The sequence below is a fragment of the Anomaloglossus baeobatrachus genome, chromosome 12 (genome assembly GCF_048569485.1).
Source record: "Anomaloglossus baeobatrachus isolate aAnoBae1 chromosome 12, aAnoBae1.hap1, whole genome shotgun sequence".
NCBI lineage: Eukaryota > Metazoa > Chordata > Amphibia > Anura > Aromobatidae > Anomaloglossus > Anomaloglossus baeobatrachus.
In genome coordinates, this window is record NC_134364.1 from 68,182,733 (window position 1) to 68,196,597 (window position 13,865).

Here is a 13,865-nt window from a genome sequence, read left to right on the forward strand (position 1 = left end):
AGCATGCTCCCTTCTCACCCGTTGATGGTGTTGTAAGGTTGAGGTACCTATTGCTGGTACGGAGGCTGGAGCCCACATGCTGCTTTCCTTCCACATCCCCCTGGGGGGCTCTGAGGAAGTGGGATCCTGCCGGCCTCAAAGCTCTGACGCCGGGCTCCATCCACAGACCCATTTGAACCTGCTGGATACGGAGCTGGAGTACCGTTCAGGGACATGGCCCTGCACCATTACAGGTACTCTGTGTCCCCGTACACACAGGCACAGCACACTCCAGACTTGCTGGGTGTGCTAGTGCGCCGGGGACAGTAAAGGGTTACAGTCACTGCAGCTTTGCTGAGTGACTTTGTGTATTGGGAACTACCGCGCCGGACGCTCCGGGAGCGGCGGCGCGGCTGGGACTTGTAGTTCGCCGGGGACTGGGCGCCGACCGCGCTTTTACGGCGGCGGCGCTTATAAATCCAGTCCCCGGCTTCTGCGGCCTAGTGCCGCTTCGTTCCCGCCCCCTCCCTGTCACTCAGGGAAGGGGACAGACGCTGAGCAATCAGCAGCGCCGAGGGCTGGAGCCTTATTTACATGCTCCAGCCCTCTCACTGCACACTGTCGGACGCCGGATTCCCGCTCTGACTTGGGGCACGCCCACGGCCCGCCCCTCCTCACACGAGCTGGGGAAGACGCCGGCAGCCATTACTGCAGTCCGAGCTCGGACTTTCGGCAACCAGGCAGGACTATGGCGACCATACACCCGCTTATAGGCGGGCGGTAAGCGGCACACATAGTGCTGACCCCAAGATATACTGCAGTGTGTACATGTGTATTTTAACTGCATAGGTCGCTATATGCCCGCTTGGAGAGCGACACATCAGCAGCAGGAAAGCAGGTGTGCTAAGGCACAGGCTTTCTAGGCTGCTTGTATTGCACGTACTGAAGTGTTCATTTGTGTTTATGCTTGTATGCTATACACTGCACTGTACAGTCGCTAGTCTTAGCTATATTCTCCTGGAATGGCTAGACTACAGCAGCAGAAAACCAAGGGTGCTGGGGCACAGGTTTTTTTCTATGCTGCTTGTATTGCAGGGGCTGCAGTGTGCATTTGTACTTGTGCTTGTATGCTATACATTGCACTGTATGGTCACTCTTCTGGGCTATATTCCCCTAGATGACTAGTCTACAGCAGCAGAAGAGCAGGGGTGCCAGGGCATAGGCTTCTATGCTGCTTGTATTGCTTGTGCTGCAGTGTTCATTTGTACTTTATGCTTGTATGCTATACATTGCACTGTACGGTCACCAATCTTGGCTATATACTTCTAGATGGCTAGTCGGCAGCGGCAAAAAAGCAACACAGATTTTCAGTGCTGTTTTTACTACATGGGATGCTGTTCATGACACCGTCCCATTGTGTGCATGCTCCCCTGTAGCACTTCGTCTGCCGGGGTCTCTAGCACTTCGTCTGCCGGGGTCTCTACTAGTCGTGGCCAAAGAAACCACCTGTCATCCCTGTCCAAGGACAGGGACGGAGTTGCAGTTTCGACAGATATATTGTCATAAGATAGAGACTTGCAGTCCAGACAGGCCATGGGCAATCTTCCTGACCAACCTCATTTGGAACGGGGGGGTCCCAGGAGGACTCTCTGTATGATAAGGCGGCTCCAGGACTTTGATCCTGACATCGCTATCAATCCGGATACACCGGATGGTAACGCCATACGGAATGATCCTATAGCGTCCATCAATGGAAGGTTGGATCTTTCTCCCTCAGCTCCCCCAGTGGAGGAGTCAGCTTCACAGCAGGAGAAGTCCCTTTTCAGTATCTCAAAAGGATATTGAGTATTTTTCTGGCCACGCTGACTTCAGAGAAGCAGTCCAGAAACACCACGCTTACCAGATAAGCGTCTTCTCCAAACGTTTTTTAAGATACACGTTATCCCTTTTCCCCTGACGTGGTCAAGCGCTGGACCCAGGGTCCAAAGGTGGATTCTCCAATCTCCAGGCTTGCGTCTAGAGCCATAGTTGCACTGGAGATGGGGCTTCACTTAAAGATGCCATTCACAGACAGATGGACTCTGGTTGAAATCTGTCTAGGAGGCTATCGGCGTGTCGGTTGCTCCGGCATTCACAGCCGTATAGGCAACCTAACCTTTTCAGCTGTTCTTGCGCAGCTGGCCTTGAGCACATGTACATCTGTACCGCAGAGGCGTCCGTAACTCCGCAATGTCTGCACCTATTAATGCTGTCCTAAAAGTACAGTCGAGGTTTCGGTCCTTCCCAAGCTCGGGCAGGTCCCAATTGTCCTCGTGCAAAAGGGCTACAAAACCTCAGACGGGCTCAGATTCCGGCCGGGCTCAATCACGCCCAAGGAAGGCAGCCGGAGGAACCGCTACCAAGGCGGTCTCCTCATGACTCTCAGCTCTCTCTCTCTCTCCGCATCCGCGGTTGATGGCAGACTCCCCCGCCTTTGGCGACATTTAGCTGCCACAGGTCACAGACCGGTGGGTGACGGACATTGTGCTCACGTGCACAGGACAGTGTTCTGTTCTCGTCCTCCGACTCCATTCTTCAGAACGGCCCCACCTCCCCACCGAGCAGATGCCCTGCTGCAGGCGGTGGACGCTCTAAGAGCAGAAGGAGTGGTGATCCCTGTCCCCCCTCATGAACGAGGGCGAGGGTTTGTACTCCAATCTCTTTGTGGCTCCAAAAAAGGACGGCTCCTTCCGTCCTGTTCTGGACCTAAAACTGCTCAATAAGCATGCGAACGCCAGGCGGTTCCGGATGGAATCCCTCCGATCCGTCATTACCTCAATGTCTCGAGGAGACTTCCTTGCCTCAACAGACATCAAAGATGCCTATCTCCACGTGCCAATTGCTACGGAGCACCAACGTTTTCTACGTTTTGTGATAGGAGACGACCATCTTCAGTTCGTAGCTCTGCCATTCGGTCTGGCGACAGCCCCACGGGTGTTCACCAAGGTCATGGCAGCAGTGGTAGCAGTCTTGCAGCTCTCAGGGACACCCGGTGATCCCTTACTTGGACGATCTACTCGTCAAAGCACCCTCCCTCGAGGCATGACAACGCAGCCTGAATGTTACGCTGGAGACTCTCCAGACTTTCGGGTGGATCATCACTTTGGCAAGGTCAAATCGGTCACCGACTCAATCACTAACGTATCTCGGCATGGAGTTCACACTCTATCAGCGATAGTGAAGCTTCCGCTGAACAAGCAGCGTTCACTGCAAACAGAGGTGCAGTCTCTCCTTCAAGGCCAGTCGCACCCCTTAAGGCGCTTCATGCACTTCCTAGGGAAGATGGTGGCAGCCATGGAGGCAGTTCCCTTTGCGCAGTTTCATCTGCGCCAACTGCAAGGGGACATTCTCCGCCAATGGGACGGGCAGTCAACCTCCCTGGACAGGAAAGTCTCCCTTTCCCAGACGGCCAAGGACTCTCTGCAATGGTGGCTTATTCCCACCTCATTGTCACAGTGAAGATCCTTCCTACCCCCATCCTGGGCAGTGGTCACGACAGATACGAGTCTGTCAGGGTGGGGAGCAGTTTGTCTCCGCCACAGGGCTCAGGGGACGTGGACTCAGCAGGAGTCCACCCCTCAGATCAATGTTCTGGAAATCGGGGCAGGGTATCTTACCCTACTAGCTTTCCAGCAGTGGCTAGAAAGAGAGCAGATCCGAATCCAGTCGGACAACTCCACAGCGGTGGCATACATCAACCACCAAGGAGGGACGCGCAGTCGGCAAGCCTTCCAGGAAGTCCGGCGAATCCTCATGTGGGTGGAGGACACAGCATCCACCATATCCGCAGTTCACATCCCGGGCGTAGAAAACTGGGAAGCAGACTTCCTCAGTCGCCAGGGTATGGACGCAGGGGAATGGTCCTTTCACCCGGACGTGTTTCAGGAAATCTGTCGCCGCTGGGGGGTGCCGGACGTCGACCTAATGGCGTCTCGGCACAACAACAAGGTCCCGGCATTTATGGCACGATCGCGCGATCACAGAGCTCTGGCGGCAGACGCCTTAGTGCAAGATTGGTCGCAGTTCCGGCTCACATATGTGTTTCCACCTCTGGAACTCTTGCCCAGAGTACTGCGCAAAAAATCAGATCCGATTGCAGCCGCGTCATACTCGTCGCCCCAGACTGGCCGAGGAGATCGTGGTACCCGGATCTGTGGCATCTCACGGTCGGCCGACCGTGGTCACTACCAGGCTGGCCAGACTTACTGTCCCAAGGGCCGTTTTTCCATCGGAATTCTGCGGCCCTGAACCTGACTGTGTGGCCATTGAGTCCTGGATCCTAGCGTCTTCAGGATTATCCCAAGGGGTCGTTGCCACCATGAAACAGGCTAGGAAGTCCACCTCTGCTAAGATCTACCACAGAACGTGGAAGATTTTCTTAACTTGGTGCTCGGCTCAGGGAGTGTCTCCCTGGCCATTTGCATTGCCTACTTTTCTTTCCTTCCTGCAATCGGGGTTAGAAAAGGGCTTGTCGCTCGGCTTCCTTAAGGGGGAAGTCTCGGCACTATCCGTGTTTTTTCAGAAGCGTCTAGCACGTCTTTCTAAGGTGCGCACGTTCCTACAGGGGGTCTGTCATATCGTACCCCCGTACAAGCGGCCGTTAGATCCATGGGATCTCAACAGGGTATTAGTTGCTCTCCAGAAGCCGCCTTTCGAGCCTCTGAAGGAAGTTTCCTTTCTCGCCTGTCACAGAAGGTGGCGTTTCTCGTTGCGATCACATCGCTTCGGCGAGTGTCTGAGCTGGCAGCTCTGTCATCCAAGGCTCCCTTCCTGGTGTTCCACCAGGACAAGGTAGTGCTGCGCCCCATTCCGGAGTTTCTCCCTAAGGTCGTATCCTCATTTCATCTTAATCAGGATATATCCTTGCCTTCCTTTTGTCCTCATCCGGTTCACCGGTATGAAAAGGACTTACGTTTGTTAGATCTGGTGAGAGCACTCAGACTCTACATTTCCCGCACGGCGCCCATGCGCCGTTCCGATGCACTTTTTGTCCTTGTCGCTGGTCCGCGCAAGGGGTTGCAGGCTTCTAAAGCCACCCTGGCTCGATGGATCAAAGAACCAATTCTAGAGGCCTACCGTTCTGCGGGGCTTCCGGTTCCTTCAGGGCTAAAAGCCCACTCAACCAGAGCCGTGGGTGCGTCCTGGGCATTACGACACCAGGCTTCGGCTCAACAAGTGTACCAGGCAGCTACCTGGTCCAGTCTGCACACTTTCACCAAGCATTATCAGGTGCATACCTATGCTTCGGCGGATGCCAGCTTAGGTAGAAGAGTCCTGCAGGCGGCAGTGACACCCCCGTAGGGGAGGGCTGTTTTGCAGCCCTAACATGAGGTATTTCTTTACCCACCCAGGGACAGCTTTTGGACGTCCCAATCGTCTGGGTCTCCCAATAGAGCGCTGAAGAAGAAGGGAATTTTGTTACTTACCGTAAATTCCTTTTCTTCTAGCTCTTATTGGGAGACCCAGCACCCGCCCTGTTGTCCTTCGGGATGTTTTTTGTTGTTTGCGGGTACACATGTTGTTCATGTTGAACGGTTTTTCAGTTCTCCGATGTTACTCGGAGTTAATTTGTTTAAACCAGTTATTGGCTTTCCTCCTTCTTGCTTTGGCACTAAAACTGGAGAACCCGTGATACCACGGGGGGGTATAGCCAGAAGGGGAGGGGCCTTGCACTTTTTAGTGTAGTGCTTTGTGTGGCCTCCGGAGGCAGTAGCTATACCCCAATCGTCTGGGTCTCCCAATAAGAGCTAGAAGAAAAGGAATTTACGGTAAGTAACAAAATTCCCTTCTTTCGCTTCGTTCCCGCCCCCAGCCCTGCCAGTCAGGGGAGGGGCGGGACGCTGTACAGACAGTCAGCGCCGAGAGCTGGAGTCTGCTTTGCATTCTCCAGCCCCCTTCACTGGACACAGTGGGACGCCAGTTTCCCGCTCTTGTCTGGGGCACGCCCACGGCCCGCCCCTCTTCACAAGACGCCGGCAGCCATTACCTGCACGCAGTCTGGGCTGGAGAAGGGAGACAAGCTCTGGGCAACCAGTCACAGGATTCGGGCGACCACACACCCGCCTTTGGGCGGGCGGTAAGCAGCACCTGAAGTGCTGACCCCACTAATGCCATTTGTACTTTATACCTAGATGGCTAGACTACAGCAGCAAAAAGCAAGGGTGCTAAGGCACAGGCTTTCTAGGCTGCTTGTATTGCATGTGCTAAAGTGTTCATTTGTACTTTATGCTGGTATGCTATACACTGCACTGTACGGTCGCTATTCTGGGCTATATACTCCTAGATGGCTGGACAACAGCAGCAAAAAAGCAAGGGTGCTGAGGCACAGGCTTTCTATGCTGCTTGTACTGCATGTGCTGAAGTGTTCATTTGTACTTTCTGCTTGTATGCTATACATTGCACTGTACGGTCGCTATTCTTGGCTATATGCTTCTAGATGGCTAGACAACAGCAGCAAAAAAGAAAAGGTGCCAAGGCACAGGCTTTCTATGCTGCTTGTACTGCACGTGATACTGTTCCACACGGCAGGTTCCAATGTCCCCATTGTGTGCAATGCTCCCCTGTAGCACTTGGTCAGCCGGGGTCTCTGCTAGAGGTGGCTAAAGGAACCACCTGTGAACCCTGTCCAGGGACAGGGACGGAGTTGCAGTTTCGGCTGATAGGTCTGTGACTGTGACTAACATCTTAGAGACTTGCAGTCCAGACGGACCATGGGCAATGTTGATACGCCCTCATTTGGAACAAATCAGTGCTCCGGGGGGGTCCCATGCATCCCAGGGCGCAGGCTCTGACGACAGTCCCAGACAGGAGCGGCACTCGGCTTCATCACTGGTTAGGGTCCCAGCGGGACTCTCTGTATGATGAGGCAGACGTAGCTGATCAGGACTCTGATCCTGAGACCGCTCTCAATCCGGATACTCCGGATGGTGACGCCATAGTGAATGATCTTCTAGCGTCCACCAAGGGAATGTTGGATATTTCTCCCTCAGCTCCTCCGGTGGAGGAGTCAGCTTCACAGCAGGAGAAATCCCTTTTCAGTATCTCAAGCGTATATTGAGTACTTTTCTGGCCACTCTGACTTCAGAGAAGCAATCCGGAAACACCACACTTATCCAGATAAGCGTTCTCCAATCGTATTAAGGATACACGTTATCCTTTTTTCTCCCTGACGTGGTCAAGCGCTGGACCCAGTGTCCAAAGGTGGATTCCCCTATCTCCAGGCTTGCGGCTAGATCCATAGTTGCAGTGGAAGATGGGACTTCACTTAAAGATGCCATTGACAGACAGATGGTCCTCGGGTTGAATTCTGTCTATGAAGCTATCGGCGTGTCGGTTGCTCCGGCATTCGCAGCCGTATGGGCATTCCAAGCTATTTCAGCTGGTCTTGCGCACGTGGACACCGTCACATGTACATCTGTGCCGCAGATGGCGTCCTTAACCTCGCAATGTCTGCATTGCGACTTACGCTATTAATGCTGTCCTGCACTCTACGAGCCGTACGTCAGTGGCGTCCGCCAACTCCGTGGTTTTACGCAGAGCCTTGTGGTTGAGGGAATGGAAAGCAGATTCTGCTTCCAAAAAAGTGCTTAACCAGTTTGCTGTTATCTGGTGACAGACTGTTTGGTGAGCGATTGGATGAAATCATTAAACAGTCCAAGGGTAAGGACTCTTCCTTACACCAGCCCAGATCAAACAACACCCAACAGAGGAAGGGACAGTCGAGGTTTCGGTCCTTCCCAGGCTCGGGCAGGTCCCAATTGTCCTCGTCCAAAAGGACTCAAAAAGCTCAGAGAGGCGCAGATTCCTGGCAGGCTCAATCACGCCCAAGGAAGGCAGCCGGAGGAACCGCTACCAAGGCGGTTTCCTCATGACGTTCAGCTCTCTCTCTCCGCATCCGCGGTCGGTGGCAGACTCTCCCGCTTTGGCGACATTTAGCTGCCACAGGTCAAAGACCGGTGGGTGAGAGACATTTTGTCTCACGTGTACAGGATAGAGTTCTGTTCTCGTCCTCCGACTAGATTTTCAGAACTTCCTCTCCTCCCGACCGAGCAGATGCTCTTCTGCAGGCAGAAGGAGTGGTAATCCCTGTTCCTCCTCAGGAACAAGATACGGTTTTTACTCCAATCTGGTTGTGGTGCCAAAAAACGACGGCTCTTCCGTTCCGTTTTGGACCTAAACCTGCTCAACAAGCACGTGAAAACCAGGCGGTTCCGGATGGAATCCCTCCGCTCCGTCATTGCCTCCATATCTCAAGGAGATTTCCTAGCGTCAATAGACATCAGGATGCTTATCTCCACGTGCCGATTGCTCCAGAGCACCGGTGTTGGCTACGATTCGTTATTGAAGACGACCATCTTCAGTTCGTAGCCCTGTCCTTCGGTCTGGCGACAGCCCCACGGCTTTTCACAGGTTCATGGCAGCAGTGGGAGTAGTCCTGCACTCTCAGGGTCACTCTGTAATCCCTTACTTGGACGATCTACTTGTCAAGGCACCCTCTCAAGAGGCATGCCAACACAGCCTGAACGTGGCGCTGGAGACTCTCCAAAGTTTCGGGTAGATCATAAACTTTTCAAAGTTAAATCTGACACCGACCCAAGCGCTGACATATCTTGGCATGGAGCTTCACACTCTCTCAGCGATAGTGCAGCTCCCGCTGGCCATACAGCGTTCACTACAGACGGGGGTGCAGTCTCTCCTTCAAGGCCAGTCACACCCCTTAAGACGCCTCATGCAGAGGCAGTCCTTTTCGCGCAGTTTCATCTGCGTCCACTTCTATAGGACATTCTTCGCCAATGGGATGAGAAGTCAACGTCCCTAGACAGGAACGTACCCCTTTCTCAGACGGGCAAGGACTCTCTTCAGAGGAGTCCACCCTTCAGATCAATGTTCTGGAAATTTGGGCAGGGTATCTTGCCCTGCAAGCCTTCCAGCAGAGGCTGGAAGGCAAACAGATCCGAATTCAGTCGGACAATTTCGCAGCGGTGGCATACATCAACCACCAAGGCGGAACACGCAGTCGGCAAGCCTCCCAGGAAGTCCGGCGGATTCTGATGTGGGTGGAAGACAGAGCATACACCATATCCGCAGTTCACATCCCGGGCGTAGAAAACTGGGAAGCAGACTTCCTCAGTCGCCAGGGCATGGACGCAGGGGAATGGTCTCTGCACCCGGACGGGTCTCAAGAAATCTGTAGCCGCTGGGGGAGGCCGGACGTCGACCTAATGGCGTCTCGGCACAACAACAAGGGCCCGATTTTCATGGCGCGGTCTCACGATCAAAGAGCTCTGGCGGCAGGCGCCTTAGTTCAGGATTGGTCGCAGTTCCAGCTACCCTATGTGTTTCCCCCTCTGACACTGTTGCCCAGAGGGCTACGCAAGATCAGCTCCGATTGCCGCCGCGCCATCCTCGTCGCCCCAGACTGGCCGAGGAGGTCGTGGTACCTGCATCTGTGGCATCTCACGGTCGGCCAACCGTGGGCACTACCAGACCGGCCAGACTTACTGTCCCAAGGGCCGTTTTTTCCATCTGAATTCTACAGCCCTGAACCTGACTGGTGGCCATTGAGTCCTGGATCCTAGCGTCTTCAGGATTACCTCAAGACGTCATTGTCACCATGAGACGGGCTAGGAAGCCAACAAGACGTGGAAGATATTCTTATCTTAGTGCTCTGCTCAGGGAGTGTCTCCCTGGACATTTGCATTGCCTACTTTTCCTTCCTTCCTGCAATCTGGTTTGGGAAAAGGTTTGTCGCTCGGCTCCCTTAACGGACGAGTCCCAGCGCTGTCTGTATTCTTTCAGAAGCGCATAGGGCGACTTCCTCAGGTACGCACGTTCCTGCAGGGGGTTTGTCACATTGTCCCTCCGTACAAGAGGCCGTTAGACCCATGGGATCTGAACAGGGTACTAATTGCTCTCCAGGAGCCGCCCTTTGAGCCTCTGAGGGATGTTTCACTTTCTCGACTGTCACTGAAAGTGGCCTTTTTGGTAGCGGTCACGTCTCTTCAGAGAGTGTCCGAGCTCGCAGCGCGGTCATCCAAAGCTCCCTTCTTGGTGTTTCACCAAGACAAGGTAGTGCTGCGCCTGATTCCGGGGTTTCTCCCTAAGGTGGTATCCCCCTTTTCATCTCAGTCAGGATATCTCCTTACCTTCCTTTTGTCCTCATCCAGTTCATCGATATGAATTGGATTTGTATTTGTTGGATCTGATGAGAGCGCTCAGAATCTACATTTCCCGCACGGCGCCCCTGCGCCGCTCGGATGCACCCCTTGTACTTGTCGCTGGTCAGCGCAAAGGGTCGCAGGCTTCCAAATCCACCCTGGCTCGATGGATCAAGGAACCAATTCTTGAAGCCTACCGTTCTGCTGGGCTTCCGGTTCCATCAGGGCTGAAGGCCCATTCTACCAGAGCCGTGGGTGCGTCCTGGACATTACGGCACCAGGCTACGGCTCAGCAGGTGTGCCAGGCGGCTACCTGGGCGAGTCTGCACACCTTCACCAAGCGTTATCAGGTGCATGCCTACGCTTAGGCGGATGCCAACCTAAGTAGAAGAGTCCTGCAGGCGGCGGTTGCCTCCATGTAGGGAAGGGCTGTTTTTACAGTCCAAACTTGAGGTATTAATTTACCCACCCAGGGACTGCTTTTGGACGTCCCAATCGTCTGGGTCTCCCAATGGAGCGCCGAAGAAGAAGGGAATTTTGTTACTTACCGTAAATTCCTTTTCTTCTAGCTCCAATTGGGAGACCCAGCACCCGCCCCTGTTCCTTCGGGATTTTTTGGTTGTTCGGGTACACATGTTGTTCATGTTGAATGGTTTCAGTTCTCCGATGTTCCTTCGGATTGAATTGTTTAACCAGTTATTGGCTTTCCTCCTTCTTGCTTTTGCACTAAAACTGAAGCAGCCCGTGATCCACGGGGGGTGTATATGCAGAAGGGGAGGGGCCTTACACTTTTTAGTGTAATACTTTGTGTGGCCTCCGGAGGCAGTAGCTATACACCCAATCGTCTGGGTCTCCCAATTGGAGCTAGAAGAAAAGGAATTTACGGTAAGTAACAAAATTCCCTTCTTCACCACTTTATTAAACCCCCAAATACCCCTCCAGGTCCGACGTAATCCACAGAGGTCCCACGACGCTTTCAGCTCTGCTACATGAAGCTGACAGGAGCGGCAGTAGAACACGATCGCTCTCTATCAGCTCCACGCAGCAACTGAAGTCAGCTGCGCGATCAGCTGTGCCCTCATTCAGGTGACCCGAGGACTGCAGCTGTGGCCGCGGGTTACCTGAGTGACGGCACAGCTGATCGCGCGGCTCACTGCGGTCTCTCAGGGAATTTGTGGTTACCTCTCTCTCTCCTCCTGACCACAAATCTCCTTTTCCCGGTGAAACATTTAAAAAAACAAAACGCAAAACGTTTTTTACAGGAATCCGTTACTTTATTAGCTCACTATTTGCAATGCATCCGTCACATGCGTCCCACAACGCACTGTGATGGATGCCTCACAACGCAAGTGTGAAAGCAGCCTAATGTGTGAGGGGGGGCGGGGTGGGTGGAGCCGAGCGGGATCATGGCGCTGAGGACGTCAGTGCCGGGTACTGCATGGCTGGGGACAGGTGACTATCCAGGTGTGTGTGTGTGTGTGTGTGTGTGTGTGTGTGTGTGTGTGTGTGTGTGTTCAGTGTATACATGCGGAGTGCGGGGGGGCGGAGCCGAGCGGGGAAGTGTCGGGTGTCGTCCTGTCGGCCCGTAGTGCAGCCTGTTCAGTTAGGCTCCCTGCACATGTAGCCAGGGTAAATATCGGATAACTAAGCAAAGCGCTTTGCCTAATAACCCGATGTGTACCCTGGTTACGTGTGCAGGGAGCCTTAGCTGAGCCGTTGGTCGCAGGCTCTTTAGCGCACGCGCTGTGGCGACGATTGTCACTGTAAGACGTCATTTTGGAGCAAGACAGACTAAGGCAATTATATATATATATATATATATATATATATATATATATATATATATATATATATATATATATATATATATATATATATATATATATATATATATATATATATATATATATATATATATATATATAGATTCTGGCGTTCACCCATTTTATAATGACGCTTATGTTCTCTTTTTTTTTTTTTTTTCAGTGTTGTTGAAGCAGAGGGAATATTGGGTGAATATCGTCATCGCATCCTCCGGCATTTTAGGACCACGAGGCTTAAGAACATGGTAAATGTCTGCTGGATGGTGGAGGACACACTGGGCGCATGCGGAAATTATGGCGTGGGGCACATCAGACTGTACGTCTCCCACTACCACAGCGAGATAGAATAGTGGGGACGTCTGCAGTATGGCCGTCCTGCCTCGGTGCACACTGCTTCACATTGGGCTTCACCGTCATCGCTTATCTACAAAGGGAATTCATACAGCTTGGATTTCTTATAATTACCACCGGCTCTTGAGCCTTAAGATAGGTAATATAAAGGGAAGATCCACTATAGGAATGTTTGGTCTGTACATGACCTGTGCACCACGTGCAATGTCTATCTGGAAAATAAACACTTTTTATATTTATACATCTGTTGAGTTGTTTTTTTTGTATTTTTTCCTATTTATTTATTTTATGCCGGTGCTGGGTTTCATTGGATATTTTTATATTTTGTGCATTTAGCCTGGCGATAATCTGTAAGATGGGTCTGAAAAGATCCAATCTTAATATTACGATGAAGATTGACTACGCCATAAATACCCAAAGGGGCCTTCAGATCTCAGGAGAACATGGGTTTGCTGAGCCCCTAAGAGACAATTTACAGCCGTCATATTCTCCAAGAAGTTAACCAAAATGGCAGGTTTGTGCAAGTGCAGATATGTCAGAGAGGTATTCCCAGAGGTAAGCAGGCCCAGGGATGTCACATCTACTGCTCCCTGCCGGCATGGAATTGTGCTCAATACCTGCTGATGGCGCCAGTGTCCCAACATTTAAATTTTTGATCTTGTAAATCATAATTGTTGGAGACTAATCTACCCCATTTTCCATGCAGAATTAATGAGAACAATAAGGGTATGTGCGCACGTTGCGTTCTGCCGTGACAAATATTCTGCATGTGCGTTTCAAAACGCTGCCAAAAAACTGCATTTTGGAAGTATTTTCAATGTGGAATGTATGCAGAATTCATGCGTTCTGGATGCTTGCTCTGCCACAGTAACTATAAATGCAAACAGTTGCACACTGAGAAAGCCAAAAATGTACAAGGGAAAATATGGCACTGCATTACTGCAAAAGAGAGATATTTACCGTGTTTCCCCGATTGTAAGACGTAGTGGGGGTTTTGGGGGGGTCGGCTAATGTAAGACGTACCCCGAAAGTAAGACGTAGTAAAAATTTATTTTTTTTCTTCTTTACAGTACAGTTACAGCGGCCGAGTGCTCAGCTGAGCGCCCTGACATGCCGGCGGCCGAGCGCTCAGCTGAGCGCCCTGACTTGCCGGCGGCTTAGCGCTCAGCTGAGCGCCCTGACATGACGGCGGCAGAGCGCTCAGCTGAGAGCTGTCACATGGCGGCTTAGCGCTCAGCTGAGCGCCCTGACATGCCGGCGGCAGAGCGCTCAGCTGAGGGCTGTCACATGTCGGCGGTCGGGCGCTCAGCTGAACGCCCTGACATGCCGGCAGCTGAGAGCTGACACATGCCGGCGGTCTGGCGCTCAGCTGAACGCCCTGACATGCCGGCGGCTGAGCGCTCAGCTGAGAGCTGACACATGCCGGCGGTCTGGCGCTCAGCTGAACGCCCTGACATGCCGGCGACTGAGCGCTCAACTGAGAGCTGACACATGCCGGCGGTCGGGCACTCAGCTG

At 52.6% G+C, this 13,865-nt stretch overlaps 1 protein-coding gene across 1 annotated transcript in view; it reads left to right on the forward strand.

The window, feature by feature from the left end:
- VCPKMT (valosin containing protein lysine methyltransferase) overlaps positions 1-12,592 on the forward strand; it is a 69,014-nt gene extending 56,422 nt beyond the window's left edge. The window contains exon 6 of the mRNA XM_075329488.1: positions 12,162-12,592. The gene's annotated coding sequence lies outside the window, so the exon portion shown is untranslated. The remainder of the gene's footprint in view (positions 1-12,161) is intronic.
- Positions 12,593-13,865: the final 1,273 nt, after the last annotated feature.